The 24914-nt window shown below is 45.0% G+C and overlaps 1 protein-coding gene and 1 long non-coding RNA gene across 4 annotated transcripts in view; one reads left to right on the top strand and one right to left on the bottom strand.

Annotated features, from left to right (window-relative positions):
• The window catches only part of LOC133379142 (cAMP-specific 3',5'-cyclic phosphodiesterase 4B-like), a 190506-nt gene that overhangs the window by 146591 nt on the left and 19001 nt on the right, over positions 1-24914 (bottom strand). The window contains exon 1 of one of the 3 annotated variants that reach the window (XM_061613789.1): positions 867-939. The exons of the other annotated variants lie outside the window; for them this stretch is intronic. The gene's annotated coding sequence lies outside the window, so the exon portion shown is untranslated. Of the gene's footprint in view, positions 1-866; positions 940-24914 lie in introns of those variants that run through there. 3 annotated transcript variants of the gene reach the window in all.
• On the top strand, positions 1394-7127 carry LOC133379143 (uncharacterized). The gene is made up of 3 exons (XR_009761124.1): positions 1394-1521; positions 1962-2164; positions 6876-7127. It is a non-coding gene; the product is annotated as an uncharacterized LOC133379143 (long non-coding RNA).

Below are 24914 nucleotides of genomic sequence, written 5' to 3'. Positions count from 1 at the left end.
TCATGTCACTTACCAAGGGACAATTCCCAGTTATATTTCAAGGCATAGGAAAGTTGTCACCTGAATGGAATGGATGGACTGCCTTCAAGTCGATCGCGACTTATGGCAACCCTATGAACAGGGTGTTCATGGTAAGCGGTATTCAGAGGGGGTTCACCATTGCCTCCCTCTGAGGCTAGTCCTCCCCAGCTGGCTAAGGCCTGCTCAGCTTGCCACAGCTGCACAAACCAGCCCCTTCCTTGTCCGCAACTGCCAGCTGGGGGGCAACTGGGCTCCTTGGGACTATGCAGCTTGCCCACAGCTGCACAGGTGGCAGGGCACGTAACCCCTGAGCCACTCACTGTGGGGTGATCTTTAGCTGGCCCTTGACACCCAGGAGACACAAGCGGAGATTTGAACTCACAGACCCTGGACTCCCAGCCAGGCTCTCCTCCCCACTGTGCTATACCAGTCTTGTCACCTGAATATCAGGTTTTAATATAAGGGCATTGCTGAACTGAACTTTTCCACTGTTCATGCTCTAAGGAACAGTCCTCTTCCTTTAAGGCAGAAACTGAAAAGTTGATAGTATAAGACAAATCAGAGCAGACAAAACAGAAAAGACAACGTACTGTTCTTGGGGCTAAAGTATGCCTGATGTTAGTTATATGAATGCAATACCTGTTCACCTTTTTTCCCCCAGGCGAGTCTGAGCAAACCTAGGACTGCAGAGTTTAACACTTCCCTCCCTACGCCCCAATGGCCTTGATGCAAATTGCTCCCCCCCCCCAGGCTGCTATTTGCATTAGCAAGCAAGCCTTCATTGGCACAGAATGAGGACTGGCATAAAATACAACTTCAATCTGCAGAGCAACTCAGCAGCTTACACTGGGGTAGGTATTGGGATCTTCTGGCAGATCTCTAAGCTGAGGATTTGAAGTAGATTGGCAAGGATTTCTGTCTCCCAGTTGTCTTCTTGTCTAACAATAAGGAACAACTGAAAGGCTTCCCCCTTCCCCCTAAATTAGCCTCAAACAAAGAAAGTGTAGGGGGAAACCTGGAATGGATTTTTGTCCCAATTTGAGCATGTACTCAGAGGTATCCTGTTCTTAATTCTTAGTTCGTGTCCTCTCTCCTGAGTTGCTATTTTGCACTTTGTCTGGGTTGATGGACCTCAGCGTCTAGTAAAATAAGAATAAAATTATAAGGTAGATTCCACAAGCCAAAAGGTTTGCCCAAAGGTTTGATTTATACATGAAGCCTTCCTTGGTTCTAGCAGACATGTGTTCTTAGGGCATGTCCATAAATTACCATTATCTAATAAAGGGCTGGCCAGTGATCCACATAAGGGCATGTCTGTAAATTACAAACTATCACCACTCCTGGGTCTTGGACTCCATCAGATTGAGATGCCTTCTGCATTGTAGCAGCCTTGAACAAAGGGCGATAGAGTTAGGAGGTGTACAGATAAGGAGAACAGAAAATGAGCATCATAAAAGAAATGAAAGACAAAAAGGGGAAACGGAGGTGGAGGCTGCTGAGGTAAGAGAATGTGCTGGGGCTGCAAGGAGTAAAATGTGGGTAATGGGGTGGAAGACAGAAATGGGGTGGGAGACCCGAGACGGGGTGCTCAGAGAAACCTGTGGGAGTGCTGAGAAAGAAAAGAGCTCTGTGGGATACGGAGTGAAAAGGGGAGAGAGAACAGAGAGAGGGGAGTGCAGAAACGGGGAAAGCATGCGCTACAGAGGACAGAGAGCAAGAAGGAACGGTTAACAGAGAAAGTGGTTCATAGAGAGGCCTGCAGGGGTGCAATGAGGGAAGAAAGAGCCGGAGACAGGGTGCAGAGAGAAACAAAGGTAACAGAGAATGGGTTAAAAAGAAAAATGGGAAATGCTTTCCTTCAGTTAATGTCATCCTCCTGAGTTAGAAAACAATGATGTGATTAAAGAAAGATTTCTTTTGCATGGTGTTTTCAATCCAAGTGCATAGGAGCTCCTGCACAAGGGGAAACTGCAAGTGGGGATGGAGGAAGAGAGAGAAGAACAGAAAACTGTGACAAAAGACATGCACAAAATAAAAGGTGGAAGAAGAACAGATCCCCGACTTTTCAGAGCCACTCTGCAAAAAAAGTCAGCTCATTCAGATCCCCCAAATCCAGGGAGAAATTGCAGATTGAGATAATTTGGTAAGTATCTCTAGCTGCTTGTATTAATGTATTGAAGCCACGCTGAAATCAGTCACAACTGATTGGCACAATGGGATGGCTAGCAAACACACCTACCAGATTAGAAAGCAGGCCGTTTCAGCTGCAGCTGCTATGTGACCTAACCAGAGAATAAAAACCTGGGGGAAATCTCCTGGACACTGACCTGTTGGATTAGGTCAGACTATGAGGGGCAGATATTGTCCAAACCACTCTAATGAAGATGATAATTCCAACCTCAGAGAAATTATGCACAATCATAGCAGAAACAGCAGCAAGATACTCGTTCACTGCTGAAGATCTGCAAAGCAACTTCATTGGGTGGCCTAGAACTATATAGCCAATCCTGATTGCCAGCTGCAGGGGAAACTCTGTAGGCTGTAGCTCAGTGACAGAATACGTGCTTTGCATGCCAAAGGTCCCAGGTTCAATCCTTAACACTTGCAAAATAAGGCTGGGAAAGACCCCTGCCTGAAACCCTGGAGAGCCACTGCCAGCCAGTATCAACAACACTGAGCTAGATGCACCAACAGCAGCCTCCTATGTAATGTTGATCAAATGGATTACAGCAGCTGAGGGTACCCAAAGCACAGTGGAAAAACAAACAGAACTGCCAGTGGCCTCTCCAAGGAGCTCCCAGATCTTATGAAATAATTACTTGATAGGAACCAGGTGTTCAAGAGAAGCAGAAGATAACTGCAACTTGTCAAGAAAAGAGAATAATCATAACTTTACAGAGCAGACAAATGTTAACACCCACGTAGTATAAGCCTGCAAGGGTGGAGGAAAAAATAAGATTAGAAGATACACCTACAGAAAACCAGGACTAGAAGCAAATCTGAGAGACAGCTGGAAGCGGGGTACAGATGCACACTCACACACCATGCAGGATGACTGAGGGCACATTCCTATATTTGAGTTCTGCCAGCTCTAGGATTTGGCGGAAGTCCCTTGGCACTGGCAAAACTCAAGATGCACTGCCAACATGTAAGAAATGCCATTGGAATGCCCCAGATACACCAGCAGACCACTTTGCCAGCAAAGATACATTGGCATAGCTAAAATAGGATGGAAACATGGGCAGAACAGGGGTAGCAAAAGGAACACACTTACTTATTATTAGAGCATGACCCCATCAACAGCAGAACTTCACACTGATTCTGGACCTGATGCAAAGAATTTCTCTCCCACTTATAATCTGAAGGAGAAAATTATGTCCACCCCCACATCAATAACTGTGCTGCCCACACTGTCACAACAGAGCATAGGATAAGGTGGAACTAACCATGCAATCACAGCACACCCGCACCTGAATGCTGGTGCCTTCAAAATCCTTGTCCTGGCCTTTGCTAATCCCTTTCCAGGAATAAGGATGGAAACTAAATTTATCTGGCATTCAAATTCTGCACCAAATACCAAGGTCCACATGGAACTGAAGACGTCATTTCTTAACATTGCCTTTCTATGGGACCAGCTCTCAAAACAAGATCCCTGCTATTTGCTGTTGGATTATACAGACACAAGAGTGGCTATATACTATAGCCAGCATGGAATTTTCACATTCTGCAATGTTAAATTGAAAATACCCTCATGCCATTCTGATGCTTCCCATAAACTCATTTCAAAACACAACCTTACAAAATTTATACTCCTGAACTCAGAAAAGCTTTCCGAACAACCCTCTAAGTTTTCATGGCGATACACAAAACAGAGAGAGAATCGAGAATTCAAAGTGTAAAACAAGAGAAAAAAAATCCAGAACCCTGTTGAACTGTTTTCGGTCAGTGATCTCATAATTTGTTGAGATTAATTAAAAATCAGCCATGTTCACAGAGTACCTGTGATCCTATTATTGACCTTGCCCCATACTCTGATCTTCATCGTCTGCAGTTTAAAAGTTTTAATTTATTTATTTATTTATTTGATTCAATTTCTATACTGCCCATAGCAAGCTCTCTGGGCGGTGCATGGCTGATTTTTAATTAATTTAAGAAATTTAACATTGAAGTCTATTTTAGCGTCGGGCATGCTCAGTAAGAACCAACTGTCAGTGTTCTAAAAGCCAGACTCACAGGTTAGCTTGGCTGATCAGGTGGTCACACCCATGCCATAAATTTATTTCACTTTAGACAGTCATGGCTCCACACAAAGAATCCTGGGAAGTGTAGTTTGTGAAGGGTACTGAGAGTTGTTAGGAGACTCCTATTCCCCTGACAGAGATCCAGTGGCCAGAGTGGTTTAACAGTCAGCCCCTCTTCCAGGGATTTTAGCTCTGTGAGGGGAACGGGGCATCTCCTAGCCTAGCAACTCTCAGCACCCTTCACAAACTACACTTCCCAGGATTCTTTGGGAGAAGCCATGACTATCTAAAGTGAAAGAAAGGTCTGGTGTGGATGTGGCCAGGGACAGCTTTAGTTTAAATTCGGATGGGAGACTACATGTACCTGCTATAGAATAAAAAGGTGGGAGAAACCCTGAAAAACAATGATACTGCTCACAATGTCTTCCTTTTGGAAAGGAAAGGGGCTTTCCTTCTGCCCAGTGCCTGCCCGCCCAATCTCCTCCCCCCTCCCTCTCCCCTCCCCCTTCCTCCCTACCCTTCTCCCTCCTTGCCCCTCACCCAGGTCAGTTTCACCTTTCCTAAGCATAATTGTACAGGAGTAAATCTGTTGAACTCAATAAGCATGCAAATAATCAAACCTGTCCTCCCCTCCTCCTTCCTACTATCCACTTCCTCTTGCCCCTTCTTTCTCCTTCCTTTGCCCCTCCCTCCCCATTCCCATCTGCTTCCCCTCCCTCCCCATTCCCATCCGCTTCCCATCCCTTCCCCACTCCCCCTCCTTCCCCTCCCTTCCTCCTTCCTTCTCCCCCCATGGTCAGTTTTACCTATTCTAAGCATGATTGCATGGGAGTAAATCCCACTGAACTTAATAAGCATGCAAATGATCAGACCTGCCTTTCCCCTCCCCCTCTCTCCTCTTCTTCCCCTTTCCCCTTCCCTTCCGCTCCTTCCCCTTTACTCTCCCTTCCTCCTCCTCCCTCCTCCTCCCTTGCCCGCTTTAGCCCTCCCTGCCCCCTCTTCTTCTCCTCTCCCATGGCCAGTTTCACTTATCCTAAGCATGATTGCACAGGAGTAAATCCCACTGAACTCAATTGTCCTGCCCAGAGCACGAGACACGAGATGGAGGCGAGGCTGGAATTAATTCTTGCTTTATTAGAGTAATGGTTACATCAAAAGCAATGCGCTTCATAGACTTTATGCTAACTCACTACTGACTCTACCTGAGCTATCTAGGCATGCTCTGCAGCGTGTGGAGTAAGTTGACTCAGCACGCCAATCAGGGGGGCGCCGCCTTAAATAGGAAAGGTCTTCGCTCGTAATCTCTGACTCCTCCGAAGTACCACCTTCTGACCGTCCCGTTTCTTGCATCATCTCGCAGGGGGCGAGGAGGGACGATCCTCTGGCTGTACATCTGACAGCACAGGCTCTCTAGGTGCCGAGTCGACCTCAGGGGGCAGGGGGCAGGTTGGCAGGGAAGCGTTTGAAGTGCCAGGCCGGGAATCCTGGGGCGGTGGAGTTGGCACACATGCGGGGTCGCTTCCCAACAGCTCTGTTGGAGCACTTGCAGACGGAGTGGGATCCGCATCAACAGGAGGGCTGTCCATGGGAACTTGTGGGCTGTTAGCATCTCCCCCTCCCTCAACGCCCTCGAAAGCCTCGTTCTCCTCTGACACCAGGTCTATCTGGGAGAGCTGGGGCTCAACATCAATAAGCATGCAAATGATCAAACCTGTCCTCCTCCCTTCCCCCCCGCCTGCTCCCATTCCCTTCCTCCCCTCTGCCCTTCCTCCTCCTCCCCTCCCCATCCCCCCATAGTTAGTTTCACCTATCCTAAGCACAAATGCAGGATAGTACATCCCACTGAACTCAATAAGCATGCAAATGATCAATCCATTCTCAGCAAACTTGCACAGGATCCCATTTCTTACCTCCCGGATTAAAAAGCACAGAAATGCACTAATAGGCAAAAAAAACCTTGCAGTTTAAGAACGTACCTATAGCCCACAGATATTTCTATCAAACTTTTAAAAGCAGGGAAATTGGGCAGCTATAGTGAATGCACCAGGAGAACAGGAGACCTGACCTCCTCTCTGAGATATTGGACTGCTCTACACATTAGTGAATCATAATATTCTGTTTCCAGCAGAACTGGACTATCTCCTGCTCCTACATTTTTTCCTTCACTTTCCAGGCGTTATAAATCCCACACAGAGCTTTTCACTGCTGCTTTGCTTGAATTCTTCTTCATCTTTTTTTTACATTTTAAGAAAGCACTTTTCAAAATTTCATCTGTGGGTGTTAAATAGAGTGTGGGGGAGATTTGCGTTGGCAGACTGTTCCCTGGATAAGCTTATTAGCCACAACTCAGCATATCATTTAGTATCAACATTTAGTTTCTTATCTCTGTGTCCAACATTACCCAAATCATCCATCAGTGTTCAGCCCTGCCCAGACCTCAAACCTGAGATCTCCTCAGAGGAGGACCAAGGGAGCAGGACCTCCAGTAGATCTCCACATTGTTAAAGATCCCTAAGAGTCATCCAACTTGGACATCCCTGTTCCAGGATTGGAGTTCCCCACACCAGCTGTCCAAGTTCCTAGCTCGCAGCTGAGTTCCTTCATTTTCCCCAGGGCCACACAAGAAGAAGAGATGGAAAGCCCAGCAGGAACTTCAGAGCCTCCACCAAAATGCTTGGCTAGCTGCACCTGCATGTGAGACTACTTGAGAAGAGGGGAAGTACATGAAAATACCTGCTCAGATCTGGGCCTAGCTGAAAGCCAGGAACGGATGCAGCCTCTACCTCCTATGTAAACTGCCAGTCTGAACTGCTTCATTGCTGAACGAAATAGCTCTCATCCCAATTCCAGCCTTCCTGACCTGGGAAAACTTTCAACCAGAGGCCCCTTGGCCCAAATATGGTAAAATTATATATGGATGTGGTCTTGGTACAGGAAAGTCCCTTTAGGGCCTCTTGATATTTGAGGAAGATAGGCAAACTAGTGTAGACTAGGTGTCTACTTGTACAAGGGCAAGTAAAACATTGAACAGGTTTTGTTTCTATTATTATTGTTTATATCCCACTTTTCCTTCAAAGAGTTCAAGGTGGTGTACAAATGTGGTTCTTCCCCTCATGACTTTATCCTCACAACAATTATGTGAAGTAGATTTAACTGAGAGACAGTCACTGGCCCAGGTGTTGCAGTCAGCTTAATGGCTGAGCGAGGATTTGAACCCTGGTCTCCCAGGTCCCAGTCCAACACTCTAACCACTATTCCATACTGGCTTCCCTGATAATGATACATCTCCAAGGTATATCTGGGACAGCAAAGTCTCTGCTGATGGGAGCCCACAAGGAGAGAGAGGGTTCTTGGTGAGCAAAGCAAAACAGATTCATGTTTGTTCTAAAAACATTTTTATTTTGAGCTCAAGGAGGCAACCCATGCAGGTTCTTTCGTTTTATCCTCACAACTTGAGATGCTTAATTTTTGCAGGGGCACTCCTTGTTATGTATTTGACACTTACTGTCTATTTCCCGGTACATGCATGCAACTTAGCGTGGTAGCATGATTCTGAAACTGGGAACAGACTGCTCCCTTCCTCAATTACCAGTTTTCTTGGCTTCTGTGATGTACCCACAAAAAAGAGCTCCCCTTTTCAGCACATAGCATAGAAATGCAGCATATGCTGACCATGGCAGAAGAGTATGACCTCTTTGTCCATGGGCAGCTGCAAGTGGACTAAGCCAGCCCCCTCTCTTTTCTGCTCTTGAGCTGTATCCTACAGATTTGCTGAGTAGCCCTTCCTATTACTAACGCAGCTGAGCAACAGGGAGAAGATCATGGGGAAGGTATGTTTGAACTCGGAGAGATTTACTATCTACCCCTGGCCCAGCCTGTGTGCCTCAAAACTGTTTGTGATATGGCAGCTAGGATGCTACGTAATGGGGAACCTTTTTTAAAAAAAAGGAGAAAAAGGAGAGATAGACAGGTGCTTTATGCTCAAGCCTTTCTCCACACCCAGCTCTTCCCAAATCCAAATCTAACACTTACTACACTCCCACTCATATGAATCACAGTATGTGCCATGAGGAGTGCTGCATGCCATTACACTTCACCCCAGTCTTATATTGATCATTTAGCCACCACCGATCATGAGAATCCAGAAATACAGGGACACCAATTTATTGGCCTGCAAAATGTCGATTTTAATCTGGTGGGACAACAGATTTCATGACTTGTTCCTTTGATATCATGCTTAGCAAACTGCATGGGTCAAATATAGTAATGGGTCATGTGGCAGACAGAGTGGAGTGTAAATAATAGTACTTGACCCTTTTTGAGTATACCAAGCCAGTTACATTCATTATGCCGGTAATCCCTACCACCACCTTCTGAAGTAGGGCCAGTATCATTATAACTATATTGCAGTTGAGGAGCTGAGATACAGCGAATGGATTGACCAAACCACTTTTGTCTAAATTTTCTAACTGAGATGGTAAAACTGTGATTGTACCACTGCAAACGTACCTACTGATGTAAAGACAAACATGAGCTTTGTGTATTTATTTATTTAATGTCCTGCTCCTTCTCATGTAGAACTTGAAATGGCTAACAAGATGTATAATGCAACAACAAACAGCTCTTCAAAATACAGCACTATAGAAGCACAACCTCCAGAGAGCTGGGATTACCTGCAACTGCCTGTTGAGCATATACCCAGGCATGGTATTAGGCTGTTGCAGTGTAATGTCTGAAATGGCCCTCATGCTCAAACCAGTGTGCTCATTCCCATAGTTAAAAAGGTACATCCACCTACATCCAAACCCGACAAACGTCTGGCACAAAATTTCAGCCTCCATTACAGCATCTTGTGTGTTTTTACCAAGGAACAGCTCTCTGTACTCTCCTGAGCCAAATCAGCAATTTAATTAGCAGATGACCTTGGCAAGGAAAGGGTGACAAGAAGGTTCAGGTCTCAATTATTACAAGCAGTATTTTATGAGCCTGTGCATCTGCCAGGCAAGAGAATGTTCTGTCACAGAAATGCCCCATGTGCAAAAGGCACTCAGCTGGCACAGGAGTAATGAACAGCCAGGAGAGGCCTTTAATTAACCATTCAGCTTCTAACACAGGGCCCAAAGAGTGAACAGTAAGAGGCAGGACTTTTATGCAAACCAAAATATTACAGATGGCAGTGCATGCAAACAATCAGGCCCAGGGACCTTACACCACCCTTGCTAAGAGCCGCTTCCCCCGATCCATACCACAACCTGCTGCCAGCTGCCATCGTTTCTAACCATTGTCCATGCCGACTGGGGCTGATGGGAGTTGTAGTGGAAAACATTTGGAATATACCAGTTTGGGAAAGAGCACATATTTTTGGGGAGTTCAGTTGTCCAAGGCCCACTAAAACAAATGGGAGTCGTGCAAGAGCACCACTACTGAAGAGTAGTCTTATTTATTTATTTTGTTGTATTCATATGCACCTTTTCTCCAAGGAGCTCAAGGTGGTGTACATGGTACTCCCCCCTCGTTAAGTTCCCACAACAACCCTGTGAGGTAGGTTAAGCTGAGAGGCAGTGAGAGGCCCAAGGTCACCCAGTGAGCTTTGTGGCTGAGTGGGGATTTGAACCCTGGTCTCCCCAGGCCATAATCCAACACTGTAACTGCTGTACCACACTGGCTTTCATAAAGCTGGTGTCATGGCCCAGAAGTCATACTCAGAAATCTCAGCTTTCGAGGATGAGTCCAAAGACAGAGAAGACCATGAAACCCATTCTGCCAACCATCTCCAAAAACAACCCTGAGGAACCTCAGTCACTATTGGCACAAAGCCTAGTTTGCAAACCCCACTTCAAACCATGGTCTTGGATTCTGATTTTTATATATTTTTATTTATTTATTAAATTTATTAGTTGCTTTTCTTCACAAAAGTGAGCCCAAAGTGACTTACAATCAAGCAATTTTTTGATTGCATGAATGGTGTAACAAATGCATGGTATGGATGTGACTTAAGATTCTGACTGGGCTCAGATTCTGCATGTATGCAGGGATGGCAATACATCACACACTGTTTAGTTCAGAGATGGGGAACCAATGGTCTTCCGGATGTTGCTGGACTCCAACTCCCTTCAGTCCCACCCAACATGGCCAGTGGTCAGGGATGGTGGGAGGTGCAATCCAGCAACATGTGGAGAGACACAAGCTCCCCCATCCCTGGTTTAGTCCCTGGAGGTGACTTTAAGAGGTATAAAGTTGAGAAGACTTCTCCCTTTTTCCATATGGATACAGCAAAACACAGCCTACATGCTTGTTTGCTTTGGGAACATGAAAGTGGGAGTCTTTCGGCAAAGAAGAGGCATTCTGAAGGGAAACATGGGCTCCTCTGGGTTTCTCTTGCAAGTGATCAAGTTCTTTTAATACATTTAGTTTCCACTATTATTTATTAAATTTATATCCTGCCCTTCCTCCCAAAAGGAGCCCAGGCTGGCAAACAGGCGGTAAAACACTGAAAACATCTATAAAACATATTAAAAACAAAATAACTTAAAAACATACTTAAAAAGAAAATCGTTAAAAGTCTTAAAAAACAAGTCCAACACAGATGCAGACTGGAATAAGGTCTCTACTTAAAAGGCCTGTTGAAAGAGGAAGGTCTTCAGTAGGTGCCAAAAAATTAACAGAGATGGTGCCTGTCTAATATTTAAGGGGAGGGAATTCCAAAGTGTCAGTGATGCGACACTAAAGATCCGGTTCCTATGTTGTGCAGAACAGACCTTCTGATAAGAAGGTATCTACAGGAGGCCCTTGTGACGATCCCACCTTTGGCTCCACCTGTCAGGTTCCCACCTGCTTGTGGCTACCGCCTTTCACTAGGCACCACCTCAGGACACCACCAGTCAGGATCGTTGTCTTAATTTGTTTTATTTTTTTCTCTCTCACTCTGCTCTAGCACAGATCTCTCAAGATCCCATGGTTTACAGCCACTCCCTGTAAACAATACTGCTAGAGACTTCGCCTTAGTCTCCCTAACTCTTGTCACTTCGTGTCCTGGTGCCCTCGCTGTCCACAAACCCCCTGTATCTTTGTCTATAAAGCATACGATCCTGGGTTGCTCTGGATACTTGCCGATGTTACATATTTCTTCCTTCACCGCAGCCACTGTTAGAGACGGTCTCCCTTCAGCCTTGCTAATTACCCTGCCCTCCCTTCTGGTCTGTATATCCCCAGCCAAGGATCAGGCTTTTGGTAAACCAAGAAAAGTATTTTATTTGAGAACGCAAGGAAATCACGAGATGGCTTTAGGAATGTTTAACAAGCGTATGGTTTCATACAGTGTCACTCTTAGGTTTCCAGTCATATATATATTCTGTCCAAATAGTAGCCTAATAGAATCCAAACCTCCCTCAGAACTCTGTCGACTCAATCTGAACTGCCTCCCACTTCAGTTCCTTTCCAACCACTCTCCTCTCCACTCCCCCATCTCATTTAAACCTTCAGCCATTCAAAACACTCAGCCAATCATCATCCAACGTTCTCCCGCATTCTACTCCCCCCTCTTACTCAATTCACTTACCATATATCCCTATATAAACCCACACTTACCATATTTACAGTTTTTAACATATAAGGACATCACAGCCCTCACCTACACAGCGCAGTGATTGTGTAGGCAAATAAGGGGTTAGATGACCTTTCAGTTATCCTGGTCCCAAGCTATATAGGACTTTATACACAAAAGCCAGAACCTTGAATTTAGCCCAGGAAGTGTTAAGAGGCACTACACAGTTACAGAGGATGTGTGCTCAGACATGGTGCATATGAAAATCTGAAAAGCAACATTTTAGACCTAATTCTTGCAAACAGCAAATGCAGTGGTAAACATTTGTCCAGACTGTACCTCTTCAAGTTGCACTAGGGCAGCTAGCATAAAACAATCTTTCTCTATACAAATACAGAAACAAAAATTTTTTCATGCACAAGGCCCTCCTGCAAACAGAAGAATTATTTTCTCACACATACTATTTTTCTTTGTGGGATTTTGTTCTGATTTTTTTGTACAGAAGAGCAGTCTAATTTTGAGTCCCCAATCCCTGGAGTGCTACAGTCCTGTGACTATTTAGTTCTTGTAGATCACCAGCTTTTGTAAGGATTGTTTTAGAAGAGTGAAGGATGAAAGTTCTTTGTAACCTGTGTACTGGCCTTAGAGTGAGGAACTGTTTGGAGAATGCTCCTGGCTAAGAAAATAAATGCAGTTGGCTTCTGCTGTTGAGAACCAGTCAAAGCTTGAAAGAAAAGAGGGATGGAGGAAAGACAGGGAATGACAAATCTGTGACTTCTGGTTTTTCGCAGTTTCTCCTTTTTCCAATTTTACATTCAATTCATCTCATTTCCACATCAGTTTGAAATTGTTTTTTAAAGAATTCAGTGTAAGTTTGTATGCATTTTCAGAAATATTCCTCCTAATATACACATTTTGAAAGCAATTTCTCCTAATATAATGTAGGTTATCTTCACTAATAAACACATTATGTATGCATTTTAGGTTGGAGAACTGGATCACAAAATGTGAACATCTGCAACCTTCAAAGGATAGCTGATTCAGAAAGCATGAATCAGGTGGATATGCATTCAAATGTGAGCCAAACCAATTTCCCTCCCCTCAGCCACAAGCAACAGCCCATATTAGATTGTTGCTGTGACCAGCTCTTCATTGTTGTTAAGTGTTGGTGGCTAAGGGAAGGGACATCTCCAGATCAGGTGGTATTGCGCAAAAGGCCATGATGGGCTTCAGTTTCCCCCTGTCTTTGGAAGTGGAAGTCTGTTTCATCAGTCCTTGTTTGAAGAGGATTCTGGAGGTTTTCTGAATGGCACCAGCAAAGCAAGTGAAGTTTCCATGCTCAGGTTTCAAAACTTGAGCAAACAGAGCACAGCAGTTCTTTAAGGGCCAGGACCCTGTCCATGGGCAGTCCCTTGACAAATTTACATACACAATGAACACCTCATCTTCTATCAGGGTTGCCAGGTTCAGGGCCTGAGACTGATCCTGTATCTTTAGGAGAAGAGACAGTCAGCCAAGTGCAGGTGTGTTTGCAACTCTGTAATGGGAAAAACCACAAGGTGGAATTCTCCCTTCCCCTTGAACAACTTTTAAAGATACAGAAGACCTCTTGGAGGCCAGGCCTGGCAACCATGCTTACTCTAGGGTAGGGTAGATAATCTATTGATTACTTTTGTTAGACTGTCGATTCATATTGAAAAACTCCACACGACACTGTCAGAGCAGCAACTCCCAAGCTAGCTATGGAGATATATTGTTATTATTAATTTACCTTTTTTTAGACCTCTAAACATCCAAATATCCAAGCAGGGTACCAAAAACACATGCACACTAAAGTGCCATGAGAGAACTGCTATTGTGCTATAAAACTCATTAAATGCCTCTGGTGAGCCAGAAGTCACTATCTTTATGCCTTGGCATTTGCAGTGCCTTAGCAGCATCTTATTCAGGCTCCAGGCATACCCAGCCCCAGCAGAGGCTGTCCGTTGTGTGTCTGTGTTGGGCATCCATGTGCAGTGGAACATCAAAAGGCCCAGTTTCCATAGCTTGGGTCTCCCTATTGCTATGACAAAAAAAAAAATTGCAACCCCCAGGAGAGCTTGGCTTCTCATATTTTATTAGGGACAGGCAGTTACACCACTCCACACTTCCCCAGTGAGGGTCCTTTTCTGGTCCCTGGGGGGGGGCAGGCTGAGACCTCACCCCTCATCCTGTAGCCTTCCAGCCCCTTGAGGCCTCTAGCAGTCCCTTCTCAGATTAAACGCCCCCCCCTTCATTCAGGCTTTCTCTTATATGGGGTTCTGCAGGCTTCCTACCGACAGCTGAGTTTCTCCCCAGTTGTTCCTCATTTGGCTTTTATCCTAGCCCTTCTTCCTCAGCCAGTTCAGTTGACCAGGGACCTGATTCTGCATCCACACAGTTCTCACACTTCTCTGTATTAGCCTTCCTCCAATCAGGACAAAGAACCACAACTGTGACTCCGGCAGAAACAGAGCAGGTAGAACATAAGAAGCTGCCTTACTTCTGGGCCTGGGCCTGGGCACCAAGAGGTCTTTTGTATCTTTACAAATTGTGCAGGGGAAGGGAGAATCCCACCTTGTGGTTTTTCCCATTACAAAGTTGCAAGAACACCTGCACTTGGCTGACTTTCTTTTCTCCTAAAGATACAGGATCAGTCTCAGGCCTTGAACCTGGCAACCCTAGTTACGATGGTAAAAGCTGTGCATTTGCTACAAAGAAATGTTCCCATGTGGATAAGCCTTTAGTTAACTACTACCCATTACATCCTCCTTCCTGCCCATGGTTCCCCTCTCTCACTGGAGGCTGGTGACTGGGCAGAATTGGTTTATTTGTTCAGCTTCATCCACCAGAAACAACCCTAATGTTGCATGATCTCTTTCCTTAGAAAATGGAAATGAGGAAAAATGCCTCTGATTTTGTTAGGGTTCACAGATACCTTTCAACCTAATTTACCTCTTTAATGTGCAAACACACCAGAGGGTGAAAGAAAGTTCAGAGTTGTTATTCTGGAATATCTGGTCATGCCCACAAAGACCCAAGATGACATTATGCACTCCACTGAGCATTCCTGGACTTCGTTTTACCCTGTTTATTAAGAAAGAAAACAGGAGGGGGGGAGAGAGAGAATATCAGGGCAACAGAGCCAGCTCCTTTAGGGACTTCTCAGAATAGTACAGCTACTAAGAGCAGTACAGGCTGCAGCCTTTAGAGCTGGCTGCCAGGAGACGCACCGTCCATTCACGTCAGAGCACTTAAGCAGAGTATCTTTCCCTTCTGCAGCCTTCACGTTAGGAGTGGGAGATATATTCCTTTTGAATTCATGCTGCCTGCCAGCTGTAAGGACACAACATCCTAAGCAGCACACAAAGGAGAGAGGGAGTTATAACTGGGATTTAGTGGTGGTGGTAAGTAACCATGTGGCTGCTACCCCCAAAGTCAACAAAGGATTCAGTCCACAAAAGTGACACCACTCAGGATGTGAGCACACTAGTTGCCTACAACAAAGAGTTTCCATTGGCCACACCTGGAGGGGGAACGGGCTGATCTGCCGATCAGCTGCGAAATCTCTTTGAAGCCAATTAAAAATACACACTCAAGCTGATCCCAACAGGTTCTAAAGTAAAAAGGTGCCAGGTTTGACTAGTGTCTCTGTGCCCGCTTTTTTACAAGAGAGAGGTAGAACCGGTACGCTGGAACCAGCAGAACAGTAAGTGTGTCTCTACCCTTACACTTGCCTCTTCTTGAGATGCTCAGTACTGGAGCCAGTTCAAGACATTTTGATGCCCAGGCCAGATCATCCAAAGGGTACTTGCTACATAGTTTGTTACAGAGCAATCCTTACCATGTCTAGTAGAGAAATCTACTTACCATGTAAATCCCTCTCAGTTCAGTGAAACTTACTCTCAGGTAAGTGGGGTTAGGACTGTAGCCTTAGAGCCAAACTAAACAAGATGCCATGCACACAACTAGCAAGTGTCAAAAATGACTTCTTAAAGTAAATTGGAATGTGGGGGGCAGGAGGTCATCTGATCTGGATAACGACTACTGCAGGGCCAGAAGATTAAAGCTCCCTTATCCCCTGCTCAATACCAAGGTCCTGATCTAGATCAAGGGTTCTGCATCCAAAATTTACTTTTTAAAAATCATCCACGCAACTGCTAATTGTGTGAATGCGGTCTCATCCACTTTGGTCCTCTGACTGGAGACCCTGCCTGGAAGCACCTCTAGAAGCAGCTGGAAAAGTGTTTTGGGTATTCATTAAAATATTTATCAGAAGCAATTAGGAGAGGCTATAAAATGGCCCCCACCTGAAAGGTTAGAGTGGATGCCTTGGAGGCTGGTTCATTGATTAGGGCAAATGAGGCCTTGCCCCACCAACCTCAGCCTGCCCCCACCTGTCTGCCTTCTTACTTGCAATGGTTGCAGGTAGTGAGCTTGCCTGTCATTGGCTCTGGCTTTGTCTGCTGTCAGTCTCCCTGCCTTCTGCCCTACCACTCTGAATGGACATCAGTCACCACTGGCAGGATACACACCTAGAAAAGCATAATACTCCCAACAGTCAATTGCAATTCCACTTGAAGCTTACAGAGGAAGATCACTGTTGGGTTAGCACTTAGAACCATCTGTCTGCAAGTATCCTTAAGAGTTTTTACCTGTCTGTCTCCGAGCTAATTAAAGGGGAGTATAATCCATGAGGTTTTCCTTCACAACCCTTATGAACATTGCTTTGTGTCCTACTGCTCTACATAGCATGGCCTAACCAGAAGCTAACATGGCCAAGATGCCCTGAGCTGCTATTGCTCTGGGGGGGAAATAGAAAGCCAAAAATTCAGTGAAGGTTGTTTGAAAGTTGGGATGCACAAAGGAAGAGTATGGAGACACCAACACATCAGTGTTCCAAATGTGAATGCTTTAGTTGGCTTATTTTCATTCTCTTACAAAATCAAACCAACAAATGTGAAACTTCTTAAGCTGTCAGTTGTCATACTGGCAAATATTTATGGATCTTGGTCTCAGCCAGCAAGGGGCAATTCTTCTGTTCTTAGCAGTGAGAGGACGAACTCTCTATGTGTTGTGTGTCTGGAAGCCAAGACTGATACTGTGAAAAATGTGCATTTAAAAATAAAGCATGCTTTAAGGGCTGGTGGTGAAAGGACTTCATGGAGGGATAGATATATCAAAGGTTATTAGCTGAATGGAGCTTCCACATTCAGAGATAGTATACCTGTGAATATACCAGTTGCTGCATATGTTTGTGTGGGCTCCCCCCCAAGGCATCTAGTTAGCTGTTAACCACTGTTAGAAGCAAGATGTTAAAGCAGGCCTATGGTCTAGTCCAGTAGGACTGCTCTTTACATGCCGGTATCATACCAGATATGTAAATTAAAGCACTGAAATAAAAAATAATTATATTAGCATTTATATCACACTTGAGAGTGTTCAAAATAGCTCAGAAATATTCTGTTATAATCCTTAAATTGCAAAAATCCTGCAAGGTAGGACAGCGTTATTATCCTCATGTTACAGATGGAGGGGGAGCTGAGGCTAATAGAGTGGTCTGCTGCGTATGGCCACCTACTGAGTTCACGGCAGATGAAAGGTTTGAATCAGAGACTTCCCTTATTTCTAACTCATCGCATGTCAAATACTGTACAGAAATTAAAAGTCCAATCAATATTGGCAAATATTTCAAAACTCAGAGAACATTCAACATCAAAATTCACAGACGAGAATTTTCTGAGGACTATTTTGAAAGCAAACTAGTTCTAGCCGTTGACTCAGCTCTTATCCTGAAAACAGTCCCTGCACTATTTCAGAAAAGACATGCCATTGGCTCTCACATAAGCTCTGGCTTTTGGCTTGTTTTTAAGTCAGGCTGATGTCAGCCTTTGGCAAATGGACTCGGGGCTGGACCCTTGCCTCACTCAGCGTCATCTCCCCTCGAGACAGGCCTGTCTCAATGTCATGCGGAGCATTACACCAGAATGACAGCAGGTGTGCAAAGCCAGCTTTGGCTGGAAACTCCTCATTCTTGAGGGATGTTTCCAGATCTGCCAAAATGTTTCATTTAAACAAACACATTGCTGAACTCTGCAGTCTGTTTAAATTCCCACATGTCCTGCCCGGCAGGCAAAGCAGTGTTTATGACATCCCCTGACCCTCAGACAATTGGCAGTCATGCCCGCAGCCTGGGGTGAGGTGACTGCACCACAGCATAAGGCAGAGAGTGGAAAAGGTGAAGTGAAGAGATACCCATCTGAGTTATACATGGAGAAACAAAAAAGTCAGCTAAGGGTCAAGAGTCCTAAAAGGAGAGCTTGAAGCCAGCTGGCATTCCTAGTCGTCATCATGACACTCTTGAGGATATTAGACACAAAAGGCTTGTGGCTCTGCTGTGTCTGCATTAGTTGCTAGCTGAGCAACCTTAAAATCTGCTCAGAGTGAAGTGGGGGGAAAGGCTGGTCCTGCTGACAACAGTTCCAAACCCCAGGAGCAGGGGAGGATAGGAAGGTACTGATGGCCCTTCTGCTGTATTTCCTCCCAGGTTGCTACATGACAACTCAAGCCCCACTGCCAGAGACTCTGGAGTTTGAATGGAGAACATCATAGTCTAAGGCTAGGAAGGGGATCTGGTCATATAAGCTGAGGCTGGGTGTGCCCAGGCCTCAGAGCCAAAGAAAGGAACAGGGGTGTGCAACATCGGGCAATCCAATTAGCCAAGTTAGTACAAATACCAGGAGCCTGGCCAACTGCACTGGGCCCAGTTTTTTTGAGGGAGCCTTGCACAACACGATCTCTAGAGGAACACCACTCCTTGAGTAGCCTCACTTCCTTCTTATGGCTGCCCATCTACTTGCCCTGACCATCTGGGCCCAATCCACACTACCAGGGTAGAGGGCAAGGTGAGCAGACTCTACTGGTCCTTCTCCTTGTTCCCAACGCATCTCACTCCTGGAGAAGGCAGGTGAACAGGAAGCACCAACAAGGAGAAGAAGAGGCTGGAGGATCAGGAGAAGTGAGGATTGGTAGCAGGCCTCTTGCTGGGACATGGCTCTTAGCAGACTGCCCGTGTCTGACACTGGCCCTACCAGCTACTGACCTCAGGAACACACTCGCCAGCTCTAGATTTTGGGATGGCTGCCCACAGCCCCGGCCTAATCTGCCTGCTGGTGGATGCAACTGCCTCCCGCCCATGCCCCTTTGGGCCACAGCAGCAAAAGCACCTCACTGGGCTGCAATGGGGTTGAGACCACAGGATGTGTATCGCTGCACATGAATGCCCATTGATGTGGTGAAGTCCAATAAAAACCAACTTTGGCTGTGGACCAACTCAGCTAAGATCTCAATAGGCAGCCTGCCTTTGAGCGCATGTTTCTCATCTGAAACAATGTTGAGAAACAACAGCAGCCAGCCTTAGAAACAGGAGCTGGGAGGATGTAGGAGGATATAACTCCCTAAGAGGCAGCATAGAAACCTAAGCAGGGAATCACATCCACAGCCTTCCCCCCCCCCACACACACAGAGAAACTGTGAAGTGGGGAGGGGGTTGGAAATCACAGCACAAGCTTCACAGCAAGAAGCAGGGACTGCAATGTTTCACATAAAGCATGCCAGCTTGGAAGGCAGCCAAGCATGGGGACTCCCCAAATGACGCACATTCGCTGGGCAGGGCTGGGTGTGGGGGAAGGAGAGGCAAGGAAAGGGAGCTTTTTAGCAGCTTCCAAGTAAGGATGGCTCTTACAGCTACCAGCTACTCTATCAACTCCCTACCAGATTTGCTAACATAAGATGTTTGGAGCCTTGACTCGGTAGCAAGGAGCGAGTGAGTGTAAATGTGCACGCATTCTGAGAGCTGGTGGTTTTGATAAGACAGAGCTTACAAATCAGAAAGTCCCTAATTCATAGGACCAGGAAGCTGCCTTACACTAAGTCAGACCATTGGTCCATCTTGCTTAGTATTATCAACACTGACTGGCAGCGGCTGTCCAGGGTTTCAGGCAGGGAGTCTCTCCCAGCCCTCCCTGGAGATGCTGGGGATTGAGCCTGGGAGCTTCTCCATGCAAGGCAGATGCTCTACCACTGAGCTATGGCCCTTCCCCTAAATTTAAATCTCACCTCTACCGTGAACTCGCTAGATAAGCCTCTTGTTCTGAGCCTCTGACCCACAACACTGGAATAATAATACTCATGTGTCCTACATACTTGTAAAATGTTATAACAACATAATGTATGTGAAGCATTTTCAACATTCATAAGCACTCTTCAGATCTGAACTATATAATTAAAATTTCAAAATTTAGTTGGTTTATAGAAAGGATCGTGGTTCTCTCTCTTCCAGAGACAGGTATTCTATCTATAGGAAATGACAACATGAGAAAATAAAACCATAAGGAGACTCCTGCTGGATCAGATTAAAAGCTCATCTAGTCCAGCATCCTGTTTCCCATAGTGGCCAAACAGAGGAAGGCCAGAAGCAGGACCTGTGTGCAATAGCGTTCTCCTGTTGTTATTTTCCAGGGAGTTGCCCATGAATCCTTTGAAAAGGAACAAGAATCTAGCCTATCCACAATTTGGTCATCTGCCTCCACTCTCTCTTCCTGCTAGAGTACAAAAGAAGGTGGCAGGCAGCAACAAATACACTAATAAGGTAGATATGGCAGATGGGGACATTTATTTCAAAGGCAGTGGTTGATTCTTTCATCTGTGCAGTACACCCAAGGCCTTAGACAGCAAGAAACTGAGATGGAGACCTTCGTATCTAACTGGCGATGGGTGAGCAGGAGGCTGCTATGCCCATCTCCTTCTGTCTGGGACTGAAGGGGAGAGTTGAACTACAACTCCCATCATCACCAGCAGAATACTAATAGCCAGGGATGGTGGGAGCTATTTATTTATGATGGGATTTATTATATTGTTTGATGTAAACTGCTTCGAGGTTTTTCTTGATTGGGCAGTATATTAATGTTAAACGTACAAACCTCACTGAATCCCAGGTGGAGCTGTTTATAAGATGCTCCTCAGGTACAACACTCTGTTACCTTCTACCAGCCATCATTTTTCAAGTTAAACTATAAACAATCCAGTCCAAATAGGATACCTATTTAGGGACGGGGAGGCATACCCTTGTGGCGCTTTAAAAAAAAGGGGGGTGAAACCAGCCAAAATGCAGGAGCAACATACTTTTGGTTTGCCAGTTGGGTCTCCCTGCTATCTCCAAGGAATCTCTGTGATGAAATCTCATCCATCTGACTGCTCCAGTTCCCCTTTCTGAGGATTAGTATTCATTTGGATCCATTCATCACCTGCACGTGGATAATGGTGCATTCCTTCTTTTAATATGGCGACTTCTTGCCAATCTTACAGAATTTCATCAAATAGGTGCCGTGGAGGCTGGTGCCCCTTGGAACTGGCGGGGAGGAAGGCAGGGGGCCCAACAGTAGGTAGAGCCAGAAGCAATGAGAGGCAAAGCCTGCTCATTCTAGCTTTAACCCCATCCTCCTCCCTCCTAAGTTTTACAAGGGACAACACAGAGACTGATGAGGAGGAAGCTGACAGGCAGAGCTTGGCAAAGTTACGTTTTTAAACTACAACTCCCATCAGCCCCAGCCAGCATGGCCACTGGCTTGGGCTGATGGGAGTTGTAGTTCAAAAAACGTAACTTTTCCAAGCTCTGCTGACAGGCAATTCCCCCCCCCCGACAGGATGTAAATAAGAAGGCAGGCAGGTGGGGGGCTGGCTGAAGTTGGTGGGGCAGTGCCCCATTTGCCCTAATGGACCAGCCCTCCCTGAATAGGGAAGTGATAACTTTAACCCAGTCATGGGTGAACTCCTGGCTTCCTGATGTTTTGAGGGAAGCAGAGGAATCTGGGAAGTCCAGGGTACAGAAGGAGAATATGGCATTTCTAGCTCAGTACAATGAAAGCTACTTCATATGGACTGCTTTATGTAAAATATGCTTGACAGATTCAATAGATTCAAAATATGCTTAACAGATTTTGTTAGTAAATGAAAATTCATTACATTTTATTATTAAATTATTATTAAATTAAATGCATATCCTTCCTCCCAAAAGAAGCAGATATTAAGAAAGTCTGTCATCTGGTGTGGAATGAAGCAACTTGCCTATTATCTGGTACGAATAGAAGAGAATGGAAGTCTCTATAGGGCTTCTTCAGTGGTGGCGCCCTCCCCTCAATTCATGTCCTCCTCGGCAGACATTTGCAGGCATTTAAATGTATTTGTTTTCTCAAGCCTTCTCTGTTTACTGCTGGGTTACTTGTTATGAGCTGGAAATTAGTTTTGCTTCCTATGCTCTTGTGACTTTTAGTTGTTTTACTGCAGGAATGAACCACCTGTGGCCTTCCCAATGTGATTCGACTCCATCTTCCATCAGCCACAGCCAACATGGTAAATAGTGAGGGATGATGGGAGTTGTAGTTCAGCAACATCTGGAGGGCCACGAGATCCCCATCCCTGTTTTATTGGGTTATAAGCTTTCAGTTGTGAACTGTAGATTTAGGGTGTTTTTTTTGTATTTTGTCTCTGTCACTTTAAACAACCATTTCAGGCTGCTTGAAGTGACTTATACATTTTATAAATAATCACGATCACTCCACCATTTGCACCTATAACATTGCTCGACAATTTTGTTTACCACTTGATATCAGAACAAAGAAGAGTGTTTGTTATAGCAGTCAATAGCTGCAATGGTGAAAGCTTATTCCAAAGAGGTAGTTCATTACAAAAAGCCAAAACACACACAAAAATTGATATTTTAAAGCAGTTTACAACCAATAAAGCATTGGAAATGAGCATTGAAAAACTACTCAGATATCCTTAGCACAGCTATCTTCAAGTATAGTACTGGAAGCCCCTTATTAAGCTCAGTATAGAAGTATTTTGAAGCCTGTGTTTGTGCTGTTTTAATCATAATTCTTAGCCTTTGTATAGCACATTTAAGTGTTCAGAAGCAAGGATTACCAAGATAATATAACAGCCCTGTATGATATAGATCAGTATAATTATCTCAATTTCAGTGATGTAGCTGAGAGAATAACTGACTAAGTTGCCTAGGGCCACTTAGTGAGTTCATGGTTCACATTTCACCACAGCTGCATTAAAAAAAAAAGTGTGTGTAGGGGGGAAACCAACGGCTCTTCCCCTTTGCAAGGCAGATGTAAGAAGAGGTGCAAATGTTGCCTTAATGCAGAACCTGTGGGTCTGCAGATATTGCTGGATTCCAACACTATTGAGCCCCAGCCAGAATGGCCAATGGTCAAGGATGATGGGACTTGTAGTCCAACAACTGTTAGAGGGCCTCAAGGAGAAATGAAAAAGAGGCCAGCAGATCTGTTCTCACCACAGCTGCAATGTAATGTGTGGTATGCCACTGCAGAAATATGAACCTGAGACTTCCTATTTGAGAGTGCAGTTATCTCCACAAACCCAGTGGGTCAGCAAAAGTCCTTTGCCAGGTGGCAATACATTTTCCTATGCTTTGGCTGGTGTGAGAGGAAGGACAAAATACCAAAGAAGACAGATTTCATTAACTGGTGCTCAAAAATGAAATTTGCATTAATTATAATGCACCCAATATGTATCAACCAAGCTAAAGAGGTTGCACTGAGGTCCCATTGAGATCAGTGGGTCATGTTATTAAAGCCTTTAACTAAAGCCCCATAGATTGCAATGGGAATCATTGCAAGTAATTTAACAGAATATCCTTTACGTGTCTACTTAAAAGTAAGTCACACTGAGTTCATTGGAGCTTGCTCCCATGTAGATATAGGACTGCAGCCTTCCTATGGATCCAACCCATAGTCTTTGTCAGGGCCAACAAATATCTTACATTGTCTTATTCCAATAAAGTCATCTGCAAAAGCTCACTTACGCTGCAGTCAGATAACCAGTTTCCTTGGAGCAATAAGCACTACTGAATTGAGTAGAACTTAACTTTTGAGTAGATATGTATAGGATTGTTCTGTTCAAGTATGTCTTTCAAACTTGAGCACCCGTTACGTGTAGGAGCCCATAGAGCAGGGACAAGAAATATGTGGTCCTCCAGATGTTGTTGGACTCCAACTTCCAAACAGCATGGCCAATGATCATGGATGATGGAAAGTTATAGTCTAATAATATCTGGAGGACCACAGGTTCTCCATCTCTCTGTGCTGTGAAGGAGAGAGGGGAGGTTTCCATTAGTGTGTGTATAGCGATCTCCTAACAGTGACAGGTTGGCTTAGAAAATATAGTTGATTCCTGCTAATAGTAGACATAAAGTGGCACTGCATGCTTTCATCAGCAGATAATCAATTAAAGCTTTAAGAAATTAGCGAGAGAACTTGAGTTAGGGGAACACTTGGGCTATTTTTGGTTCTGCTGTGTTAAAGATGACCTTTCCTTCCAGCAAAGATGGCAGTAGTTGTTTTCATGCTGGTGAAGCAGCCCCCTGTAGCCAGTTCAATTCTGCTGAGTTTGACTGTGCTCCTGCACCCCCCTGCTGGGAACAGGCACATGCAGACAAAGCATGGTACAGGGCTATTTGAAAGCACTTGCAAATGCTCTGCATTGTTCTGTGCAGAAGCTTCTTGCCTCCCCACCTTCCCACACAATGCCCCACCTCCTGACAGCCCCAGATCACTCCTAGCAACCCAAGCCAGGCCAATCCAGGACTGTCTCAACCTGACTTGGTCAAGGCCCAATATGGTTTGGGATTTGGGAATTGACCAAATCTGGTGTATAGCCCTATTAGTTTTGTGCCAAATTTAGTTAAAATCAGTGTAGTTGGAACAGTACAGTCTGCCATCTTGTTCCAAAATGGCATCTGATGGTATCGAAACAGAGACCAAAACCTCTCCTCTGGTACACAAACCATCATGCCAAACAGGGTGACAGTATCTTCAGAGGTGAACAAATCAGTGCAGTTCAGTCTGCCATCTGGATTCAAAATGGTGTCTGGTATCCAAACATTGGCCAAAACTCTTTCTTCCATCTCGGGAATCATTATGCCAAATTGGGCGGTGTTCAAATCAGTGCAATTTGGGATGGTTTGGTCCACCAACTTGATTCAGAATGGTGTTGGATTTTTG

The sequence above is a fragment of the Rhineura floridana genome, chromosome 3, assembly GCF_030035675.1.
Source record: "Rhineura floridana isolate rRhiFlo1 chromosome 3, rRhiFlo1.hap2, whole genome shotgun sequence".
NCBI classification, from domain to species: Eukaryota; Metazoa; Chordata; class Lepidosauria; order Squamata; family Rhineuridae; genus Rhineura; species Rhineura floridana.
Note: the sequence above shows the minus strand (reverse complement) of the source record. Positions and strands in the feature narration are given on the sequence as shown.